The 24997-nt window shown below is 42.7% G+C and overlaps 1 pseudogene; it reads left to right on the top strand.

Moving 5' to 3' along the window:
• The first annotated feature begins 5316 nt into the window (after positions 1 to 5316).
• Positions 5317 to 13834, top strand: LOC119533001 (annotated as a pseudogene).
• The last annotated feature ends 11163 nt before the right edge of the window (positions 13835 to 24997 follow it).

Here is a 24997-nt window from a genome sequence, read left to right as displayed (position 1 = left end):
TTTCATGTCCTGAAAGGAGTATTTCCTCTGTGCTAGTGTCCCACAGGCACAGCAGCCAATTTGGTAAAATTTCTTTAGGTTTTTGTCTGCATTAATGCCCAGTTTCCCATAACTCATTAGCAGTATAATCCTGCATTGTAACCAGACCTTTTTATCAGGAGGTGCTGCTAGGGCACTGGCACCTGCAGCAACATCTCCCCCAGTCCAAGCCTGGGGATCAGGGTGTTGTATTTGCTTCATTTTGGTCTTTTTTGGACCAGAGGATGAGAATGCTTACTTTCCTCAACTTCAGGTCCCAGTCAGATGGGGGCTCATCCTCATCTGGAGAAAAATTAACAGCATCACACACTTTGGGATCCCAATCAGGAGAAGTCACAAAATGCCTGACTTGCCCTTATGGCAGCTTGCACCCTCTCACTCTAGCATACGGGCATGCTACTGTCTCTTAACTTTTTATCTATATGGTGCAGCCTCTTATTTAATGAATCCTTCAGATCTGCTCAGGCTATCTGCATGTCTCTTTCTAACTTAAGTTCCCCTTCTAGGCGGCAAACCTCAGCTTTGACTGCCAGAGCCTCTTCCACAGCAGAGTGCACAGCTCCTAATAAAGGCTCTGCAACAGCCACAGCAGCCTGATGGCTCTCCATTTTCTTATGAAATCCTAACTGTCCTGCAGCCTGTTTCAGGAGAACCATCAATCCAGCTGGGGTGTTCTGGGCATTGCTATATTCCTTCAATGGCCCCCACTGGTCCAGGAGGGCTGTCAGTCCTCCCCAAATGGATGGATCAGGCCATCCTGGAATTCCCCCCGGACTGTCTCTTTCTCTAGGACTCATGATGCCCATTACAGCTGGTGGTTACTTGGTCTCCTGGCTGGCAAGCCAGCTGTTCCAACCCAGATTAGCCTGAAGACCAAAGAACATGCCTGGCATGGAGTTACCCAGGAGTTTAATTAGGGACTTACAAAACAGGAGATAATTTTTCTCAGACTGTAGTCAGCATTCTACCATTCTTCAGAGTGACTGTGAGGCATGCAAGGTGTGTGTGTGTTCTTACAAAAGGTTTGTGACAATGGAGTGTCTTGTGAGATTTGGTTACAACAAAGTCTTCTGAGATTTGGTTACTAACAGTGATTAGGGAAGGGAAGTTTTAATGCTTTCTGCCCTCGGGTGGAGGGGCCTATTGTCTGGTCATTTAGGCAGCTGGTTATCTCAGTAATGGAGTAGGTGGCAGGACCCTAGGCCCTGGTTCCTAATAGTGTATACATTGTTTCTCTGATTTTTAAATGTCATTGATATCCTGAAACTCATCTATAGAGGACCTGAAGTTTAAAATCCCTGGTTTTGGTATTTGTTTATTTTCATTAAATTTTTATTAACCCTTTCCATTTGCAGACACAGTTCTTCATTTAACTTATTACAATTATTTTCCCTGTTCTATCTTTGATTATTGCTACTGCTCCATGTTCTCATGATTTATCTTTAAAAACACCAAAAATCCCTATGCTCTATCCTCCATGACCAATAATGTCTCACTTATAATTTTCATCTCTATATCCTTTTTTTCCATAATTTCAGTGTGATTCTCAAGTATTTCTTATATATTACTTATTTTGTTTCCTCTGGTGCCATTTCAACTCTTTTTAGACACATCACTTAAGAGAAATGTGTGGACCTGGTTTGGATGACAAGCAAACTACCTAAAGAAGTAATTTTTGAGAAAACTGAGGTAATCCAATACGTTCTGGGTTTTGGTGATACTAAGGAAGTGTGATCAGTCTTCTTAGGTGTGATGATTTATTAGATCCCTTACAGTATGTTTTTTTAAAAAAGAAAAAAGATAAGGAAAGATTTTATGTGTTAGAGGTACTTACTGACATATCTACAGGTGAAGTTATATTATGTTTGGAATTTACATTGAAACATTTTAGTTCAAAAAAAGTTGTTGAGAAGATTTAAGAATAACTGTATTCAAGGGACTTTAAACTATGAATCCATAACCTGTACCTTTTATGGGAGGCAGTAGGGAATCAGCACTACAGCAGAACAACGTCAAAGATGTAGTTAAGAAGGAATGTTTTCAGAACCACATTTGTTTACCATGAAGTTAACTTGTTATAATAAAAAGAAAACATTTATCTTTGCAAAAAGACTCTCTTATTGTAACATACTTAATCAATTTTAATTAAATTCAGATATTTAAAAAAAAAGTTGGTGAGAGACAGATTTTTGAATGTTTGGCAAAATATTGAAAATTGTCTAAGTTGGGTGATGAATAAATGAGGATTCTCTATATTAATCTCTCTACTTATGTATATTTTTAAAAACTCCCCATAATATAAAAAGTGTAAAAACTCTGCATTTTACTGGTTTTAAAGCAGATTTAATATATTCTATTTCAATATGTCTTTCCTTATATCACTTCACTCCTTTTTTATTTCTGCCATCTCTTAATTACCTTCCTTTCCATCTCACTCTATGGTTTTATTATCTCATCATTTATGTCTTATTTCATAGAATAAGTTCAAAGTATTTTTGGAAAACACTAAACATATATTCCCATCTTCCAAAAAGTCTTTTTCAAAAGCATGTTCTTCTCGTCCACTTTGAAGCTACTTTCTCTGTTTTATATTTTGCAGAATCTTTACATACTTCCATGTTTAGTTTACTTTCTTTTTATTTCTTATCCTTGAAAGGGAAAGATGTTTTCAGACCTCGTTTTCCCCATAAATAGGGTAGATGCTTTCTCCTTGATTCCTTCACTGTCCCCCAGGTTGTCACTAGACTTTTACTCTAAGCTGAAAGACTAGTTTATATAAATGGTGAACCAGAATCCTAGGGCATGTGAGAAGGACATTGAAACATTGAAATATCCAAGCAAAGGAACTTTGTCTCTATCATATTTCTCCACTGTGTTTAGTGAAGCTACTATATTGGAAGCTAAACTTCTGTATCCAGAAAGTTAATATGCTGTTTCAACTTGCGTAGTTCTTCATGTCAAATACAAGTGTTTTTCAAAGTCTCCTTGATGCTGCTAACAGCTACTTGAGGCAGGGCCCTGCCTCTTGATCAGCTCTAATCTTTTAAAAACTGCTGATTTGCACTGGGGAAATGGAATCCAAACGGTGTGCTCCTGTGGCTGTTTTGTAGTATGTCAACATGGCTAGACTGAACTTCATTTTTCAGAAATTTTCTTTTCCATACATTTCTAGTTAAGGTGGACCACAAGAGAAATTCTTATATGTGATTTAGATGGTGAAAATGAAGCAACAGCTACTTTTTATAATTCATTCACATTGTCACTTACCTCTGGCTGACCTCATTGGTCTACAGCTGTTTCATCTTCTCTTGGATCCTCCTTCACTTCTCCAATTCTTAGTCCAGGTGTGTTTAGCTCATTGACTGAAGGTGTCATTTTCTCCTGCAGGGTACCTATGCGATCAAAATCATAGGCAGCAAAAATTGGCCCAGATTTCAGTTCAGCCTTGTTGGTTTTAGGTTGTGCTATTGGTTCCAGCTTGTTCTTTCTCTCCTGCACTTTACATTCATCTTCCCTTCCTGAGTGCCTGCACTATGAACTTTAAACTCTAGCATTAGATGTGAAAGCAACAACTTTACAGAGATGTCTAGATCATCTCTCACTGTTGAGGTCAATTCCCTATAACAAACCCCTTCTTTCTTTCTCTGTATGTGTATATGTGTGTCTATATGTGTGTATATGTATATACAAATATATATCAGTGTGGCTATCTATATCTTTCTATTTATCCATCTATCATCTGTGTATACCCCTTAGTGATTTTTCTTCTTGTGTTGAACTCTGACTGATAAAGCTCCCCACCTGACCCATGACCCAATTTATCTCCAGCTATATCATCTCAAAATTTGGGAACATTTGTTAGTTTCTCCTAAGGTATCTTCAATTTACTTCTGTGGTTATTTTGTTGTTTCTTGGGAGGGAATGTTCACATCAACCCTCAGTGACTTCCTTCAGTCTAGTTAAATGTGCACTTTATTTAACAAATTCCTTTACTTTTATGGTACATCATATTATCCTTGCCTAGTAAACTAGAGGTAATGATAAGACTATGAAGGATTTAGATGCTAGGACTTATGTAACCATCTTGTGCAGCTGCCTTCTGGGAAGAAAATTGTTAGCCCAAATCTAATTCTGTTGCATGCCCATACAAGTGTGACTCCATTAATTCTGTCTCTTGGCTTGAAGAAGATTGCTTGGAATCAAATCAAGTCACTGCTTTTACTCCTGTCCATGACAGAGTAACTAAGTACCAAGAATGCCCTCTCATTTTATGTAAATAGAAAACTAGATGAAACATATGAAACAGCTTTGCAGACATTGGATAACAAATGGCTAAGGACTGTGATCCCTGAGAAAGGGAAACAAACAAGGAGGGTCCTACCGTCACTCAGCCTCCTGCCTGCAAGAATAGTCTTGAATATCACACAGGAAAGTGTTCTCTGAACAGCATATAGTAGTCTTGCTAAGTTGAGGAGACAGATATCAAAGTTTGATGAGGTTGAGTTGGCTGGAGTATGTCAAACAGATTACTAGAGAAGAGGGAGGGATATGTCAAGAATGAGCTCCAGAAATATGCGTAATGTCCCCTTGAGTTTTTGGATGAATCTTAAGTGCGCATAGATAGGATAAAATTTCTCAGGCTGGGAAAGAACAACTGAGAAATTCTAAGTTGAAAAGTTCCTATAGTTTACAGAAGGCTGTGAGACTCTTAAATTCTATTAAGCCAGAGTAAAGAGAACTTGATGACAGTGGGGCATTCAGTAGAGATCCCAGAGGAGTCACACCTTAGTAGTAGAGCTAAGTTAACCAGAGAGGAAGGATACTCTAGGCCTGCCCTAACAGCTTAAAAGCAAGCCCTGAAAATGTTCAAGCCAATCAACAAGTGACTTATCTATCTGACAAAATAAAATCCAACTCTCATTAAAGAAAAAAATAAAACCAGACACTTGACAATGTAACATTTATAGTATCTAACACCCAATAAAAATGACTAGATATGTAAAGAATCTGGAAAATTTATCCCATAACCAGAAGAAAAAATCACTCAATAGAGAGAAGCCTGGAAATGGACAATATGAAGAAATTAGTAGACAGGACTTAAATAAAGCAACTATTACAAATATGTTCAAAGATTTAAAGGAAAACATACACAATGAGGATGGAAATGGAATGCATAAGCAAACATCAAATGAAACTTCTAGAGATGAAAAATGTAATATCTGAACTAATAAATTCACTGAATGGCTTAAAAGCAGATTAGACATGAGGCAGGGCAACATGGCAGCACAGGGAGGTGTGGAATTTAATTAGTCCCCTAGAGCAACTTGTAAATAGCCATGAAAAACTAGAAAATAGCCTGGAACAACTAGTGGGGGGGGGCATCCATGACCGGACAACATCATACACCACACAGGAATGGGTGAAACAGCTGAGATTGCAGCAAATAACTGTAAGTAAAGCACCCCAAACTGCAGAGCTGGTGTCCCTCCCCCAGCAGCATGGCAGGCTGAGTTGCAAAATTTTGCTGTGGGAAAAAGAAGCAGTCCCTTCCAGGAGCAACAGAATGTAGCTCAACCAAGCTCCAATTGTGGTTTCAATTAACAAATTTTGACAACTGAGTGCAGACTACAAGCACAGATAAACCTAGAGCAAGCAGGAAAGGAACCCAGAGGTTCATCCTGGCAGAAAAAAAGGCAGGGCTGATGGAATAAAATACATAAATAAATAAAAACAGAGGCTTTTGGAGTCCACTGAGATCAGAATACTGGAAAAGGGCTGTGCCCCAAGAAAAGGGGCACATAAAACCAGGTACCAATTCTGGTTCTTGCCTGGTGAAATGGAGGGCTGGGGAAGGGCTCTGAAAAAGGGACTTCTTGCTTTTTTCCCTTTTTTTCTCTCATTCTAGGTAGCTCATTAGAGAAAGTCTCAGGTATTTTCAATTGCCAGCGCTGACTGAGGCAAAGATGAAGTTAAGATAGTCAGAGAGTCAAAGGAAAAACTCAACTATAGGAGACAATTCCCTAAAGGGCTTATCTTCCCTAAGAAAAGGGGGGCAGGGCCCAGCTCAAGTGGAAGCCTTCCCTCAGAGAACTCAGACCCCAGGGCTGGGGCAGGGGAACAGAAACAGCTCAAGCTTGGCTTCTGACACCCTTGGTCCCTGGCCAGGACAGGGCCAACTGAGAATTAAATACACCACACAGCTTTATACTGGTGGGGAGCTGTGGGCTGACAAGCACCACCTGCTGAGTAGGATAGGAAAAGCACAGAGTCTAGGGGCCTCACAGCACAGACTCACAATCTGTGGGTCTCACCCTCAGGGAAACCTGATCCTGAATATAGTCTCCTCTTGAGACCTGGGCCTGTCTGGTCTGAGATTTCTGATTGTGGTAATCAAGGAAACCAGATGCCTAGACAACAAAAAATTACAAATCATGCTAGGAAAAAATGAAGATATGGCCCAGTCAAAGGAACAAACTTACACTTCAAATGAGATACAGGAATTGAACATTAATTATAAATCAAACAAATCTCCTAAATCAATTCAAAAAATCAAATCAATGAGTTGAAGGAAGATATGGCAAAAGAGGTGAAGGATATAAAGAAGTCATTGAATATAAGGAAGAACCTGAAAGTTTGAAAAAACAATTGGCAGAACTTATGGGAATGAAAGGCACAATAGAAGATATAAAAAACACAATGGAGACATACAACAGCAGATTTTAAGAGGCAGAAGAAAGGATTCATGAACTGGAGGACAGGACACCTGAAATCCTACACACAAAAGAACAGACAGGGAAAAGAATGGAAAAATATGAACCGGGTCTCAGGGAACTGAATGACAACATGAAGCATATGAATATACATGTCATGGGTGTCGCAGAAGGAGAAGAGAAGGGAAAAAGGACAGAAAGAATAATGGAGGAAATAATCACTGAAAATTTCACATCTGTTATGAAGACACAAAATTACAGAAGTACTGTGTACCCCAAACAGAATAGATATGAGTAGACCAACTCCAAGACACTTAATAATCAGATTGTCAAATGTGAAAGACAAAGCAAGAATTCTGAAAGCAGCAAGAGAAAAGTGATCCATCTTGTACAAAGGAAGCTCGATAAGACTATGTGCAGATATCTCAATAGAAACCATGGCAGCAAGAAGGCAATTGTATGACATATTTAAGATACTGAAAGAGAAAAACTGCCAAACAGTAATTCTTTATCTGGCAAAACTGTCTTTCAAAAATGAGGGAGATCCTGAGTACCTCTTTGTTGCTCAGATGTGGCCCTCTCCCTCTAGCTAAGCCAACTTGGCAGGTGAACTCACTGCCCTCCCCCCTACATGGGATCTGACTCCCAGTGGTGTAAATCTCCCTGGCAATGCAGGATATGACTCCTAGGGATGAATCTGGACCTGGCATAATTGGATTGAGAACATCTTCTTGACTAAAAGGGGGATGCGAAATGAAAAGAAATAAAGCTTCACTGGCTGAGAGATTTCAAATGGAGTTGAGAGGTCACTCCAGTGAACAATCTTACGTACTATGTACATAACCCTTTTTAGGTTTTAATGTATTGAAATAGCTAGAAGTAAATACCTGAAACTATCAAACTCCAACCCAGTAGTCCTGACTCTTGAAGACGATTGTATGACAATGTAGCTTATAAGGGGTGACAGTGTGATTGTGAAAACCTTGTGGATCACACTCCCTTTATCCAGTGTATGGATGGATGAGTAGAAAAGTGGGGACAAAAACTAAATGAAAAATAGGGTGGGATGGGTGTTCATTTTTACCTTTATTCTTTATTCTTATTCCTATTCTTTCTGGTGTAAGGAAAATGTTCAAAAATAGATTGGAGTGATGAATGCACAAATATATGATGATACTATGAACAGTTGGTTGTAGACCATGGATGATTGTATGGTATGTGAATATATCTCAATAAAACAGATTTTAATTATTTAAAAAAATGAGGATGAGTTTAAAATATTTTCAGACAAACAGACACTGAGAGAGTTTGTGAACAAGATACCTGCTCTACAAGAAATACTAAAGGGAGCACTATAGTTAAATAGGAAAGAACAGGAGAGAGAGGTTTGGAAAAAAGTGTAGAAATGAAGACTATCAGTAAGGGTAAAAAGAGACAGAGAGGGAAAATAATAAAAATTAAGTTATGACATATAAAACCCCAAAGACAGTTGACATTACATTGTTTGAAATTACCCAGAAACAAATGGATAGATACTGTATGGTCTCACTAATTTGGATGAATAGTGATGAGTGACATTTGAGAGTTGTTAACACAGGTTTTTGGGAGATAGAAAGAGGTTAGAAATTGATCATTTGATGCTGAAGGAGTACAGAAGGTTCAACAGGATTTATTGCATATATCCAGAAATGGATAGCACAATACTTTGTGATGGTAGCACAATATTGTAAGTACTAGGAACAAAGATGAGTGTGAGTACAGTTGAAAAAGGAAGGCTAGAGGCATGTATGACACCAGAAGGAAAGATAGAAGATAAAGACTGTGATTGTGTAAATTAGCGAAACCTAGAGTTCTCAATGGTGATGATTAAATTTACAAATATAAGAATGTTTTTAAATGAGGGAGAACAAATGAATGTAAACATTGCAAGGTGTTGAAAATTGGATGGTATAAGGGAAAAAATACAATCAATACAAATTAGAGTCTATAGTTAGTGGTAACATTGAATGATACTTCCATTAATTGTAACAAAGGCAATATACCAAAGCTAAATGTTTATAAGAGGAGGATATAAGGGAGTGTTATGGGTTCTTGTTGGTGGTGGTATTGCCTGATCTTTTCTTTTTATTTTATTTTTATTTTTCTTCTATCTTTTGTATTTTTATTCTTCATTTTTTCCCTCCTTTTCCTCTTTCTTTGGGGGAAGAGACGGAAATATCCTCACATCGATTGTAGTAGTGATTGCATAATTATGTGATTATACTGGGAATCATTGATTGTTTACTTAAGGTGGATTGTATGGTGTATGAATAAAACTGTTAAAAATAAACAAAGGGATACAAGCGCTGGAGAAAATGTGGAGAGAGGGATGTACCTGTTCACTGTTGGTAAGGAAGTAGAATGGTGCAGCCCAGCTGGAGGGCAATGTGGTGGTTCCACAGGAAGCTAACTATGGGGTTTCCATATTGTCCTGCAGCCTCATTATTGGATATATACTTGGAAGAACTGAGAGCAGGGACACAAGTGGACATTGCATACTGATGTTTATGGCAGCCATATTCATGATTTCCAATGGATGGAGGTGGCCTAAAGGTACATTGACTGATAAACAGAATGGTGAACTGTGGTGTATATATACAATTGAATATTGAGGGGCAGTAAGAAGAAATGAAGTTGTGAGGTATGCACCTAGGTGAATGGAACTTGAGGACAGTATTTTAAGTGAAATAAGCCAAAATTGAAAAGACAAATATTATAACACCTCACTAATATGGACTAACTATAATGTACAAACTCTGAGAATTGAATCTGAGAACATAGGTTATCAGGGGAAGGCTTATGGTAAAGGTTCCTCGATTGTAAGCTCTTACAGCAATCACATCTTTTCATGAGTTGTAATAGTTATCTCTAAATTCTGAGATGCTGAACTGTTTGTGTATAAGCTGGTCAGTCCCTGTAACTTTGGGTGTCTGTGTGACACCTGAGACTCAGAGCCAGAATTCAGCAGCTATGAATGTCAGCATTACCCCATACAGCAAATGTTAAAAAAGCTGAAAAAGATGAGACTTCAATTAGAGATACAAACAAAATGGACTTGATTAAAACTAAGGTAAACCAGACCAAAGGGAAAAGGATGATATTGACTATGTTTTAAAACTTCAACTTCTGTGTGAGGCCAAAGGAAGAGATGCTTATTTGGTACAAAATCTATACTTTCTGTAGCATGCTATATAATTTAACTTGTATGATCAGTTTATTCAAACACCTTAATTACATGGAACCTTGAATAGGGGGTGAGATCTGGTTGGTTTGTACAGGGTAGAGTGAAACCCCAATACATCCCAGAGTAATTGGGCATAGAATAAAAAGTATTTGCAAAACCTACATGAGGCCCTGGGGAAAAATGTGGAAACATTAAATTTCCCCACCTGGGGAATTCCTGATACTTTCGCAACCATTGGGGAATACCATTGTAGTAGGCCAGTCCTCAATCTTGGGGCTTGCCCTTATGAAGCTTGTTACTGCAAAGCAGAGGTTAAGCCTACTTATAATGGTGCCTAACAGTCACCCCACAGAGAAACTCTTGTTGATCAGATGCAGAGAGATCTAAGCCCACTCAGTAGGTATACTCACTTCCCTCCCTGCTACATGGGACATGACTCCCAGGAATGAGCCTTGACCTGGCATAGTGGTGTTGAGAAAGCCTTCCTGACCAAAAGAGGGAAGGGAAATTAAACAAAATAAAGTTTCATTGGCTGAGAGATCTCAAATGGAATCAAGAGGTCATTCTGGAGGTTATTCTTATGTATTTATATAGACATCCCTTTTTAGTTTTCAGTGTATTAGAATAGCTAAAGGAAATACTTGAAACCATTGAATTGCAATCCAGTATCCTTGATTCTTGAAGACGATCTTATAACTATATAGCTTATATGGTGTGACTGTGTGATTGTGAAAACCTTGTGACTCACATTCCCTTTATCCAGTGTATGGACAAATGAGTAAAGGGGGACAAAAAGTAAATGAATAAAAGGAGTATGAGATGTTTTGGGTGATTTTTTTTACTTTTATTTTTATTCTTAGTTTTTGGAGGAATGAAAATGTTCAAAAAATTGTGGTGATGAATGAACAATTATGTGATGATACTGTGAACAATTGACTGTACACTTTGGATGATTGTATGGTATATGAATATATCTTAATAAAATTGCATTAAAAAATAAATGAAGTGTAACCATAAAAAAAGCAGAGTAGACAGTACAGAAGAACTATTATTGAACTTGAAGACACAGCAATAGAATCTATCTAAACCAGAGCACAAAGAAGAAAAAATTGTAGAAATCCTCAATGATTGTGCCAGTTTGTATTTATTATTTCCCCCAGAAAAAGCCATATTCTTTGATGCAATCTTGTGTGGGCAGACATATTAGTGTTGATTATATTGTAATTCTTCGAGTGTTTCCATGGAGATGCGACCCACCCAACTGTATGTGATAACTCTGATTAGATAATTTCCATGGAGGCATGGCCCCGCCCATTCAGCATGGGCCTTGATTAGTTTACTAGAGCACTATATAAGCTCAGACAGAAGGAGCGGGCTTGGTACAGCCAAGAGGGACACTTTGAAGAACGCACAGAACCTAAGAGAGGAGCTGCAGATGAGAGACAGTTTGAAGATGGTCATTGAAAGCAGACTCTTGCTCTGGAGAAGCCAAGAGAGGACAAACACCCCAAGAGCAACTGAGAGTGACATTTTGAAGAGGAGATACAGCCTATAGAGGAATGTCCTGGGAGAAAGCCATTTTGAAACCAGAACTTGGAGCAGACGCCAGCCACGTGCATTCCCAGCTGACAGAGGTTTTCCGGATGCAATTGGCCATCCTCCAATGAAGGTACCCGACTGTTGATGCATTACCTTGGACACTTAATGGCCTTAAGACTGTAACTGTGTAACCAAATAACCCTCCTTTATAAAAGCCAATCCATTTCTGGCACTTTGCATCCCAGCAGCATTAGCAAACCAGAACAATGATACAGAGTAAAATTTCAAGAAGTCTAGTTTGTTGTAATTGTAGTCCAAGAAGGGGGAACCAAAAAAAAATTACTTGAAGAAATATGGCCAAAACTTTTCCACTTTTGATGAAAACTATAAACCCACAGATCCAATAAATTCAACAAATTTCAATCATGATAATCACAATAAAAAATCACACAAAGGTACACAATAATCAAATTCCTGAAAACAGTGACAAAGAAAAGAAATATTAAAAGCAGCCAGAAAACCAAAGATAAGAATTATAGACTTCTCATAAAAAAAATACAAAAAAGATGACAATGGAACAAAATCTTTAAAGTGATGAAAAAAAAAAGCAACCTGTTGCCACTGTGGCAACTAAAACTAGTTATAAACCCATAGTCATACCGGTGGATTTTAAGAACTATAGAACAGATTGTAGGATGACAGCTACAGCTTGAATGAGAGGGGGAAATTCAGAAAGAAGAGAACCACAAAGGGGAGACACAAATTCTGCATATTACTTCTATCCAACTCTGTAGCTGACTCCTATAAAACACAAGAGCAAGATAGACTCCAAGTGACTCAGTTAAGCATAAAAGAATTAAACAATGATCTCTGATATTCACCATGGTAGATATAGAGTTTCGAATCTGGGTCCAGACAAGCTAATTCCTAATAAAACATAGAAAACAAAACAAAACACTCTTTGGAGGAAAATAACAGAAGCCAGAGCCCCCCAAAATTAATCATTCCCAATATCTAGAATACCATCACTAGAAATATGAAGAAAAAGGGGAGCAAGTCCTATTCACAAGAGAAAGACAATCAATGGATGTCAACCCCAAGATGACAGAGATGTTTAAATGAGCAGACAAAGATTTTAAAGCAGCAACTATGGCTATGCTCAAGGACCTAAAGGGAGACTGGCTTGTAATAAATGAACACATAGAAATCAAATAGCAAGACAGCAGCCCAAGCACAATTGTAGGATTTGTGGAGCATATGGCCAAAAGGAGTTGCAAGGCCCAAATGTTCACATCAGCTTGAGACATTTATGGTTAAAGTCAACAATTTGAAATGCCAGCTCATCTGATACAGTCATCTCCTTTCACCCAATTTCTTAAGGACTGGTTTAGTTTATGAACCACTTAAAAGCATTAATCTTCTAAGACCTGATAGTGAAACCCTAGCCTTAGGGATCATTGTTACAGAATTGTTGAGTCAACATTGCTCTGTAGCAAAATCCAATCACAGGTCTCTTTCCCACTAAAGCATGTAATAATGACCAGAATGCCAAGATCCAGAATAGCCTGTACTGTGCTACCCATGTCTAGACTTTAGCCCTTGCATGTAGGCACATTGATGATGATAAGGGAGGGGCCATAGAGCACTTGGCTATAAAGTGTATAAAATGTATGAGAGGTATTCTCTACTGCTATATGCATCAGGCCAATAAGTTTCAGCAGTTTAACCAGAACTCACACCCAACAAATGATATACTCAGCAAATTCTCTTGGAAATTCTCCAGCCTTAATAGAATAAAAGATGTTGGCTGAACAGACATCAAATCGATGAGTCTTTGAATAAAACTCCTACAAGCTTCTATGACCAAATGTATGAGATCCTGGAGCAAACACCCAATGGTATCACTGTACCTGGGATGTATTTGCCATAGCAACCACCCCTGTGAGATATGGCTATGAATGAGATGAATTTATCTGTCCTTGCTTAAGACATGTTAGAAACTATCAAACAGCCAAAGTATAGACAAATCGTTGTTGAGTTATAACAGTTGTATCATTCATACTGGAAAGAAACCCTCAGCTGGACTTTCAAGACAAAGCAGATCCAAACAATCTGGTGAAAGAAGCACTTCATGAATTTAAAAAAAAGATGAGAGGTAGCTAAAGGAAGTTGAAAAAGATGGTGACATGACTTCTTTTTAGAACACTTTTAGAACACTTCCCATCCTGGAAAAAAGGAACACGCAGCTATTTGCAAAGTTGTGAATTTTCTCCTGGAAGGAGAGGTCAAGCCAAGCAATGATGACCTATGTTTGGTTAGCTAGTTAAGAAGGTAGAACAGACTCTTTTGAGAAACATTGTCTATAAGTATGTTAAGTTTGTTTACTGAAGTTTAATGAAGGCAAACGTAAATGTATGGACTGATCATGCTGGCGAGTTGTTTGCTACACCACTGGTGGCATTATTGAACCTTTAGTATGCCATAGACAATCTAATGGTAAGAAATACTTTTACTCAAGGGAAAAACTTCTGATGGTCATGCCAACAATAATAATCTTCACTGTTGAATGATAGAAATAGTTTCTAAATTATATACCTTTATAAATTTTATTATATTACATTATAATTATAAATTATAACTATAGAGTATATTATATTATAAATTATAAACCTTTGTGGGTTTCATGATCGAGTAAAGCATGAAAATGAATCTTTGCTTTAAGTTTTTTGATCACTTGATATTGCCCCAGAGGTCATCAGTCTCTGCTCTTGTTTATTTTCAGTGGGCTGAATGGTGACCCTGCAAAAGATATGTCAGTATCCTAATCCCCCAAACCTGCGAATGTTACCTCATTTGGAAAAAGGATATTTGCAGATGTAATTAATTTAAGGATCCTGAGATGAGCTCACCATGGTGGGCTCTAAATGCCACCACCATTGGCCTTACATGACAGAAGTAAAGACGGACACACACAGAGGAGAGGGTCATGTGATGATGCAGACAGAGTGATGAAACCAGAAGCGAAGGAATGCTGGTAGCCACCAGAAGCTGGAAGAGGCAAGAGACGCAATATCCCCAGAGTCTAAGGAGGGTGTGCAGCCCTGCTGACACCTTGAATTCAGACCTCTCGCCCCCAGAACTTTCAGAAAATAAACTTCTGTTCTTTTAGGCCACCAAATTCATGATAATTTGTTACAGCAACCACAGGAAACTGATGCAGTCTCAAATAAATAACTTCAGCTTCCATGTAAAGAAACTAGAAAAAGAAAAGCAAATTATACAGATTGTAAGCAGAATAAAAGAAATAATAAAGATGGGAGCAGAAGTTGATGGAATGGAAAACATAAAAATAATAGAGAAAACCAATGAAACCAAAGGTCATTCTTTGAGAAGATCACTAAAATTGATAAATCTTGTGCCAGTTTGAAACTATTATGTACCCCCATGTGTCCGGCGCTGCCCCGCTCGGTCCCCGGTTCCCGGCCGGCGAGGGGAAACAGGGAAGGAGAGAGACAGATGCAGACTGCGCGAACTAACCTGGTCATGAATCACGACTCGAACCACACGGCAGTTGTGAAAGCAAGCCCTTTACTACAGCTAGATGAACATTCTGTGTTACTGGTTCCCACACGGGGCACGGCGCCTCGTGGGAGAGCAGCCTCGATGTGGCCGTCAGGCACGGCTCCTTGTGGGCTGTCTCACCCTACCCCGTCCGGGTAAGACCTTTTATACACAATTAACAACCAATAAGCTTCTAGGCTAGTATCGCATATACAGGATTTCGATTGGTAGGAGCGGGTGGCGGATACATGCGTCACTATGCGGAAACAGGATGCAGGCGCCATCTTGGCTCACTCGATGGGCGGGGGTAACTCTAGAGCAGGCTGCAGCGCATACGCTAGGCCCGATTCGGGAGGCGGCTTTCCACATCTCCCCCTTTCTTATTTATTTTTGACCCAGTGTCTCCAGTGATGAGCGTGCTCCCGTGAACCCAAATGGTTCACAACCTCTTTGGTGCTTTGGGGAGTCTGGACTAGGCCTCAGCCATCCAGCGGCGGAGCCTCTAGCACCAACCAGAATGCTCACGTCATATGGAGACCGGAGAGTCCGTAAGCTGGAAGCAACGTGACTCTCCCTGCAGTGCTTTGCCTGGCAACTGGGGAACAACGACGGGGGCAGGAACAGCAGTAACCAGAGTCGGGGGTGTCACTAGGTGTCTCTGTGCAATGGCTAGGGTCCAGTCTGGCCACAACTAGGACTCTGCCCTAGAGACCCACCTGAGACAAAATTATGACTACTGGTGTCGCCTTTTACACCCGAGAAACAGCCATGCGATTCGCTACAAATTTTGCTCCAAAGCGCCCCACCTGAGGCGACCAGGAAGGGGTATGGTTAATAAATCGGTCACTATCGGGGGTAACAGAGGTGGGAGTCATAGCCATCATAGTGGTAACACGCAATTGCTGCTGCGCTTGAAACAGGCGTTCTAGCAAATATTTAACAACGACTAATCCCACCAATAATCCCACTGCAATGAGGATCCAATTAGTTAAATTGGGCCAAGAGAACCAGGAAGAAACACTGTGCAATAATTTCTGTAGAACCTCGCCTAACCCGGAGAGATCGACTTTAACGGGTTTTAACTTGATCCCCCCAATTGTGTCTAAACTAGATTCCACCTGTTGGGAGAGATTAACAAATTCAGGAAAATATGACCTTTTCAGCCAATCAGAGACTCTGGAAATGCTTCCGGTCACGTTGGCCCTGACAGGAGTGACACAGAGTTTAACCGTAAGCCACCGGGTGTCACATGTTTGCTGAAGCACTCTCCAGAGTCCATCTATTTCCAGTCCAAGTTCATCTATCTCCGCTTGGAGTTTCTGAATGGCCTGGAAATTTAAGTTCAGCATCTGATTGTGGCGGCGTAGCACGTCTCGGGTAAGGTTGACCAAGCCATTTACCGTTTCCATCGTTATGGCGAGCTGCCGATCTGTCCATGCTTGTAGCACAGCCTGCCCGATCGTTGGGACAAACAAAGAGGAAACTACACTGGCAGCATTCGATAGCCATTCTTTTATGCCTCTTGGACGCCTAGACTTAGAGAAGGGGATATTGTTAAGTGAAACAACTTGAGAAACAGGGCCAACCCAGTCGGTTGCCTTGACGGGGAGCCAGACATAACTTGGGCGATACACTAGGATAGCGGGGCGGCGAGGCATCCGGGTCTTTGGAACGGTTGCAGACTGTAGGAGCAAACCCCGGAAGGAAAAGGCACCTTTGAGTCTCCTTTTTACTCAAGATCCCTTCACAAGACTGGCGGCTCTTCCCTGTAACGTTAAGAAATTCAAGCAAGACTCCCTTACTTAACTCGCCATTACCAGTTTCACAAGTAGCATTCGCCGCAACTGTGGTGTTGACAACCTTGACAGAGAGGTTAGCAAAAGAGAGGATCAGTGTGTCATTGGTGAGGGGGAAGGACTCATTGAAGCTTGTGGAGGAAATATAGTTCCACTAAAAAGAAAAAGGCAGATTAGAAGGATTGCTATAGGAGAGCAAAGAACAGAGTTACCGATCCTCTTTTGGGCAACCGCGGGGTGGTCAGTCCTACTATTATCGTCTTGTCGGTCGTCGCCATCATCAGCAGGGTCGGAGGCTTGGTCTAATGGTTCAGGTTGTATATTCGTTGGCGTTTCTGACAGCTGTTCCTTGGCTTCTTCAGGTGATGTCACGGTTCTCACCAGTCTTTCCGGAACCCACACTGGTTGACGTCCTGGTTCCTGGGGAAAAACACAAACAGAGCCTCTGGCCCAGCTGAGCACCGGGTCAGGGCCTTTCCACTGCCCCGACAGGACATCCTTCCAACGGACTAGACCTCTATGCGGAGGACTCGGGGTGGTGTGTTGCAGGGCAGGTGTCATTCCTTGTGAATTTTCGTTTAAAAAATTATATGTGAGCAAGGCTACAGACAGTCGAGCTTTTGGGGACAGGCCGTGGCCTATACCCTCTTTCTGTTTTTTAAGCAAGTCTTTGAGAGATCTGTGCGCTCTTTCAATGATTCCTTGCCCCTGAGGGTTATAGGGGATGCCATGTTTTAATTGGACATCCATGTTGTCACAAAATTTTTGGAAGGATTTACTAGTGTAGGCAGGCCCGTTATCCGTCTTTAACGTCTTTGGCTTACCCCAAGCTGCCCATGCAGCAAGGCAGTGTGCAATGACGTGGGAGACTCTTTCTCCTGGTTCAGCAGAGGCAAATAAAACTTGGGAGCATGTGTCCACCGACACATGTAAGTACTTGATCTTACCATACTCTGAATGATGAGTGACATCCATCTGCCAAGTATCCCCTGGGGTGAGACCCCTAGGGTTGACCCCAACCGAGGGGACTGCTCTCTGCTCTGCACAATTGTTGCAGGCTCGGACAATATCTCGAGCAGCTGCACGTGGTATGCTGAACCGCTTAGCTAGGGTACCTGCATTGATGTGAAACTTGGCATGGAATTCTCGGGCTTGTTGATACGGTACCAGCGTCGGAAAGATGTGCAGCTGTCGAGTGGCTACATCTGCGCTATGGTTCCCCTGGGCCATAGGGCCAGGCAAACCTGTGTGGGCTCTAATATGGGTTATGTAAAAAGGGTGTTGCCTGGTCCATATAACCTCCTGTAGTTTGGCAAAGAACGTCCTTACTGTAGAGGAATGTTTAACAATGCCCACCGTTTCTAAAATTTGTACAGAGTTCACAACATAAGCAGAATCCGAGACGACATTTAAGGGCTCGGAAAGGCTTTCCAGGACTGCAATGATAACCTGCAGTTCTACCCATTGAGGCTTTTGTGGTTGGAAGAGCACTGTTTTAGGAGTGTCCCCCTCCACACAATACGCCCCTGTTCCGGAGCTGGAGCCGTCCGTGTATACGGTGGGGGCGCCTGCTAGTGGCCTAGGAGAGGTTACTTTGGGAAAAATCACTGGGTGCCGGGTGACAAACTGCAAGAGAGGAGCCTTAGGGAACTGATTGTTAATGGGACCAAGAAATGTACACCGGAGAATGGCCCATTGATCTATGCATCCGGTGAGTATCTCAAGCTGCTGGGAAGAATAAGGCACCCTGAGATTTTTGGGCTGCTGACCGAAATGCTGCACAGCCCTTTTAATGCATTCTAGGGCCAAGTCTGCAACCGCTGTAGGATAGTGCTCTAGGACTTTTTTGGGGGAAACTCCAGGGTGGACCCAGAGCAGCGGCCCCCGCTGCCACAGTACCGCAGTGGGCTGTAATTCTGTCGGCAGCACGCAGGCTTCAAAAGGCTCATCAGGGTCTATTCTCTTCAATGCAGCGCCACTGAGCGCCTGTTCCACCTGGCATAGTGCTCGCCTTGCCTCTGGAGTGAAGCTTCGAGGTGAGTTTATATTAGAATCCCCCTTCAACAGGTCGAACAAAGGTGTTAGTTTGACATTGGGTATTTTTAGGTATGGACGGATCCAATTGATATCCCCCATGAGTTTTTGTAGATCATTGAGAGTGTGTATATTGTCTAGCCTGAGAGACACCTTTTGGGGGGAAACATGAGTGGGTGCGACTTTCGCCCCCAGGAAAGTGGTAATGTCAGTCATTTGGATTTTTTCAGGGGCAATCTCTAGGTTAGCTTCTCTAAGACTAAGGACTAAATGTGACAAAACTGTTTTAAGAAGATCTGTGTCTCTATGGGCTAAGAGAATGTCATCCATATAATGGATGATTTTCACTTGAGGGAACTGCTGCCGAGTGCTAGCTAGCTTCGCAGCGACATACAGCTGGCACATGGTAGGACTATTAGCCATGCCTTGGGGCAGGACTGTCCATTCAAAGCGTTGACAGGGCTCCTCTTGATTACTAGAGGGCACAGTAAAGGCAAACTTAGGGGTGTCTTCAGGGTGGAGCGGAATAGAAAAGAAGCAATCTTTCAGATCTATGATGAAAATCGACCAGTGCTCCGGTAATGCCGAGAGGAGGGGCAGTCCCATCTGAACGGGCCCTAAAGGCTCCATGCAATCGTTAATAGCTCTTAGATCATGTAGCAGTCTCCATTTACCAGATTTCTTTTTTATTACGAATATAGGGGTGTTCCACGGTGACGTGGAAGGGGCGATATGGCCCTTTTCTAGTTGTTCTGATACTAGGGGCGTGCAACGCTGCAAGTTTTTCCTGTGGCAAGGGCCACTGAGGCACCCACACCGGAGCCTCGGTTTTCCATTTTAGTTTTATAGGTGTGGGTGGGAATCTCTCCTCAGTGGCCCCTATGAAAAACCCAAGCCTCGTCTGTCAGACTTGGGGGCAGCTTGTATAGGCTCCGCACGTCCGTGCAGTGAAGCTCCTAAACCCTTGCCGGGGGTATACCCCATTTCTTTTAGCAGTCGCTTAGAGGTTGGGGAGTAGCCGCTAATTAAAGTAACGTCCATTTGGGTCAGAATGTCTCTTCCCCACAAAGACACAGGCAGGGCTAATACATAAGGCTGGAAACTGCCTTGGTGTCCTTCTTCATCGGCCCAATGAAGGGCAGCTGCACTGAGCATGGGCGCTGAAATTTGGCCTATTCCTCTAATGGGCTCTTCCGCCCTGCTCGTTGGCCAGGTGGGGGGCCATTCTTGTTGTCTTATGATAGACCGATCGGCCCCTGTATCGAGCAGGCCCAAGAAAGATCTGCCTTGCACCTTAATGGTTAGCATAGGTCGAGACTCCAGGGACATATGGAGTCCCTCAAAAATCGCTTCACTGGATCCGAACCCTTTTTCCCCTCTCTGTCTGATTCTGCTTGGAAAGACTGCATGTAAGCTGGGTAAGAGCAGGAGCTGCGCCAGCTTATCACCTTCTGCAATGACTAAGGTGCCCCGCTGAGATTGAACCATAACTTGGGCACGGCCTGTGAAATCTGAATCTACAAGTCCTGGTATAACTGTTAATCCTTTCAGGGCCGTGGATGCTCTTCCCAATATGAGCCCTACAGTACCAGCCGGTAAGGGCCCCTTGAAGGAGGTCCCTACTAACTGGACACCCATGGAGGGGGTTAGTACGAGTCTGGAGGTGGCACAGAGGTCCAGTCCTGCTGAGCCGGGGGACGCACGAATTTGATCGGATCCTGTGTTGTCGAATGGCATGCAAGGGGGTCCGTCGAAAGGGCGGACCCCCTCTTCCCGTTTTTTGGAATCTGCTCGGGGCGGCCAGAGAGGCGTCTACCCTGCGCATCGAAAACCGATTTACAGTCTTCTGCGCGGTGGGGGCCTTTGTGGCAACGGCCACACGGCCTGGTTGCTGCACCTGGTTCGCCAAACCGTTGAGTGGCAGGGGGTTGACGTCTATTGGGACAATCTCTCTTAAAGTGCCCTGATTGGCCACAGCCATAGCACCCGTTAGACTTTGCCCCTAAGGTTCTCGGGCTTTTTGTAGCCACCTGTAGGGAGCTGGCTAGCATGGCAGCTAGACCTGCATTAGTTAAAGGGCTGCCAGCATCTCTACAGAGCCTGACCCACTCTGTCAAATTTTTTGCTCTGTTTTGTGCCAGGATAACTTTGCACTCCTTGTTGCACTGCTCAAAAATCATTTGCTTAACCACAGTCTCTGCTACTCCTGGATCTGAGAAGATTCTCTCAGCTGCGGTTTGCATCCTGGCTACAAAATCCGCAAATGGTTCTGTGGGGCCTTGGTGTATATTGCTGAGTGAGGCCTGAGCCTCTCCCTCACCTGTTAGCTTTTTCCAGGCACCCACAAAACAGCGGAAGATCTGGGCATAGACCTCTTGTGGGAAACCCGTTTGGTTCTGGGCATGGGCGCCTCTCCCCAACAGCATGTCAGCATTCCACCCGCCACGTCTCCCCGCCGCATTCCTTGCGGCCTGCTCTTCAGCTAACTCCTCAAACCATGCTTTCCAATCTATGAATCGGCCTGACGGCAAGCAAGCACGGGCTAGCTGAAAAATATCTGCGGGTGTATGATTTAGAGCAGAGAGGTTCTCGATCATGTTCAAGGTATAAGGGGCATTGGGGCCATACTGATGGACGGCCTGCCTCAATTCCCTCAATAGTTTGTAATCATATGATTCGTGCCGATTGCCACCTTGGGGATTGATAATAACCGGGTACATTTCTGAGACTGGCTGCGGCTCAAGTGGCTGGTAGCCACCCAGCATGCCAAAAGGTCTAAATGTTGTGAAAGGGTTCCATCTCCAGAAATGTCTCCCACCACTACCTAATGGCAAAGGGTCCTGAGGGCCTGTATACTCGGGCGGGGGGTACGGCAAAGGTTGCCCCTCCCCTGACCGACCCATCGGGGTTTCCGGGTCTGGCAGCAAAGGATAATTACATTTACTGGGCATGGCCACTAGAGGGAGCTCTCGGCAAGGTCCTTTGGTGGGACCGCCCAAGGCGTCAGTTGGGAGCTGGGGTGTCCCTGGGGGTGCAGCGGTAGACATTGGCGGGGCGGAAGGCCGCACGGGTGTGGCGGGAGGCTCCTCCCACTCAATTAGCGGGGATGCTTCCGCCTTCTCGTCAGTATCGCTATCTGACTCTGAGTCAGAGTCACTGGACTCCGGCGGTTTGCCCTTACAGGAGCCGTCCGCTGACGAAACTGACTGGGTTTCTTGGAGCGCGCACCGTGCTTCTTGCAAGACAGAGGACGGGCTTAGGCCGGTAGCCGATTCTAGTTCAAGGACCGCACGGACGGTCTCCCATATGGGTACTAGAATCGGGTCCATACACACGCCCGTCTGGCGCGCTCGGTCTATGTCGCGACCGAGCTTCATCCAAGAGGGTAGGCTAAGGCTGCCGGTGCAGGCAAACCAAGGGCTAAAGTATCAACATCATCAAGAAAACGCTGAAGGGAGCTTTTCCTGACCGAGATACCCCGTTGTTTCAAAAGGTTCTTTAAGGGAGCTAAGAGAGGTGAACTTCCGGACTGCCCCATGATTGCAGTCGGCACTATACTTCAGTCACTCGGAGAGCTCTTCCGAGTCCCCCGGGGTCACCTGAAAACCCACGGGCCCTAACTATCATGTAATAAGACGCACTCACCTTCTCGCGTTGATCAGGCGCGGGAAGTCCGCCGTAAGCTCGACGCGCAGCGCTGCTCTCCTCACAGAGGGACCGTCGAGAGCGAGGCAGGAGGAGGAGCTTCCCCGTACGGGCCACCACTTGTCCGGCGCTGCCCCGCTCGGTCCCCGGTTCCCGGCCGGCGAGGGGAAACAGGGAAGGAGAGAGAGAGATGCAGACTGCGCGAACTAACCTGGTCATGAATCACGACTCGAACCACACGGCAGTTGTGAAAGCAAGCCCTTTACTACAGCTAGATGAACATTCTGTGTTACTGGTTCCCACACGGGGCACGGCGCCTCGTGGGAGAGCAGCCTCGATGTGGCCGTCAGGCACGGCTCCTTGTGGGCTGTCTCACCCTACCCCGTCCGGGTAAGACCTTTTATACACAATTAACAACCAATAAGCTTCTAGGCTAGTATCGCGTATACAGGATTTCGATTGGTAGGAGCGGGTGGCGGATACATGCGTCACTATGCGGAAACAGGATGCAGGCGCCATCTTGGCTCACTCGATGGGCGGGGGTAACTCTAGAGCAGGCTGCAGCGCATACGCTAGGCCCGATTCGGGAGGCGGCTTTCCACACCCATGAAAGGCTATTTCCTTTTAATTGACTCTTGTAGGTATGGACTTATTTTGGTTGGGCATTTTGATTAGGTTGTTACCATGGAGATGTGAAAGCACCTATTCAAGGTGGATCTTAGTCTATGGCAACCTCTATGAGAGGATAAAAGGCAGAGACATTCTGAAGAAAGCCCAGAGAGACACTTAGAAACTTAAATACTTCAGAAAGCTCCTATGCCAACTAAGTCCCAAAACCCAGATGCAATAGCCTCTTCAAGAATATCAACCAGATGTATCCCCTTTTCCCATAAGGTCAACACCCCTTTTTCAACATGAACAAGTTATGGTGGTCACTGCCTAGACATCCCTGAAGGTCAGGTAAGTGATTAAAATAGAAGAAGGGGTAGCAACAGACAAGATGGAATTTGACAAAGGATTATGAATACTGAATCTCTATATAATTTTCTTTTTCTTATTTGCTAGGATATTAGAATAGCTAGAAGGAAAGAATTGAAATGGTGGAACTGTAACCCATAGTATCCTTTGAAATTTGCTCTATAGCTACTTATTAAATTGTAATTTGAAAATTATCGCCATTTTATTATATGTGATATTTGACACTAAGGAAATAACTGAAACTCTGGTACTGTAACTCGTAACATTTTTGGAAATTTCCTATATAACTACTTGTTAAATAGTACTTCGAAAGTTATTACTTTTTTGCATATATGTTGTATCTCACAATAAGGGAATAACTGAAACTGTGGAACTGTAACCCATAACATTCTTTGAAATTTGCTCTCTTAACTACTTGTTAAATTGCACTTGGAAAGTTATCACTTCTATGTATATATGTTATATTCTACAATAACAAATATGATTTAACAAAAAAAAGTTGAAGCCCATAATTTGTCCCAGAGAAGCTAAGTGAGAACCCACAGGCACTTAAGGAGAAAGCCACTGGCATCAGAAGCTGAAAGCAATGCAGCCAGGAAGCAAAGCACCAGCAGACACCAGCCATGTTTCTTCCCAGCTAACAAAGGTGTTCTAGATGCCATCAGCCTTTCCCCAGTGATGGTATCCTCTTGTTGATGCCTTGGTTTGGACACTTTTATGGCCTTAGAACTGTAAGTTTGTAACCTAATAAATCCCCATTGTAAAAGCCAATCCACTTATGGTATTTGGCATTCTGGCAGCTTTAGCAAACAGGAACAAACCTCTTCCTAGACTTATCAAAAAAAGAGAGACGAAGAAAAGACGTTACCAATATCAGTAGTAAAATGGGAATATAACTATAGACTCCACAAATATTAAAAGGATAATAAGGAAATAACTCATAGGAATAATTTTATGTCAATAATTTCAACAATTAGATGAGATGGACAAATTCCTTGAAAGATGTAAACTACCAAAGCATATTCAGGAAGAAATATATAACCTGAACATATATAATTGATTTTGTAGTTAAAAATCTTTCCATAATGGAAACACCAAGCCAGATGGCTTCACTGGTTAATTCTGTCAAACATTTTAGAAAGAATTAATGCAAATTCTTCACAAACTTCCAGAAACTTGAAGAAGTGGGAATACTTCCCAACTCCTTCCAGGAAGCCAGCATCACCCTGACACCAAAACCAGACAGAGAGGTGCAGATTTGGAGGATCGTTAGCACAAGGTGGTGGCTGAAGCAATTGGGATGGGTAGGAGATGTAAGCAAGGGATTCTGAGAAGAAATGGCCAAAGAGGGGAAAGGAGGAGAACCATAACAGAGCAGTGACTTTGAAACCAAAGAGAGAATTTTTAGAAGGGATGATTAACAGTATCAAATGTTGCAGAGCACTGGGCACGTTTCTGAGGACATATCAAAG

This window comes from Choloepus didactylus, chromosome 4, assembly GCF_015220235.1.
Source record: "Choloepus didactylus isolate mChoDid1 chromosome 4, mChoDid1.pri, whole genome shotgun sequence".
NCBI classification, from domain to species: domain Eukaryota; kingdom Metazoa; phylum Chordata; class Mammalia; order Pilosa; family Megalonychidae; genus Choloepus; species Choloepus didactylus.
This window is presented reverse-complemented; position numbering and strand designations above follow the sequence as displayed.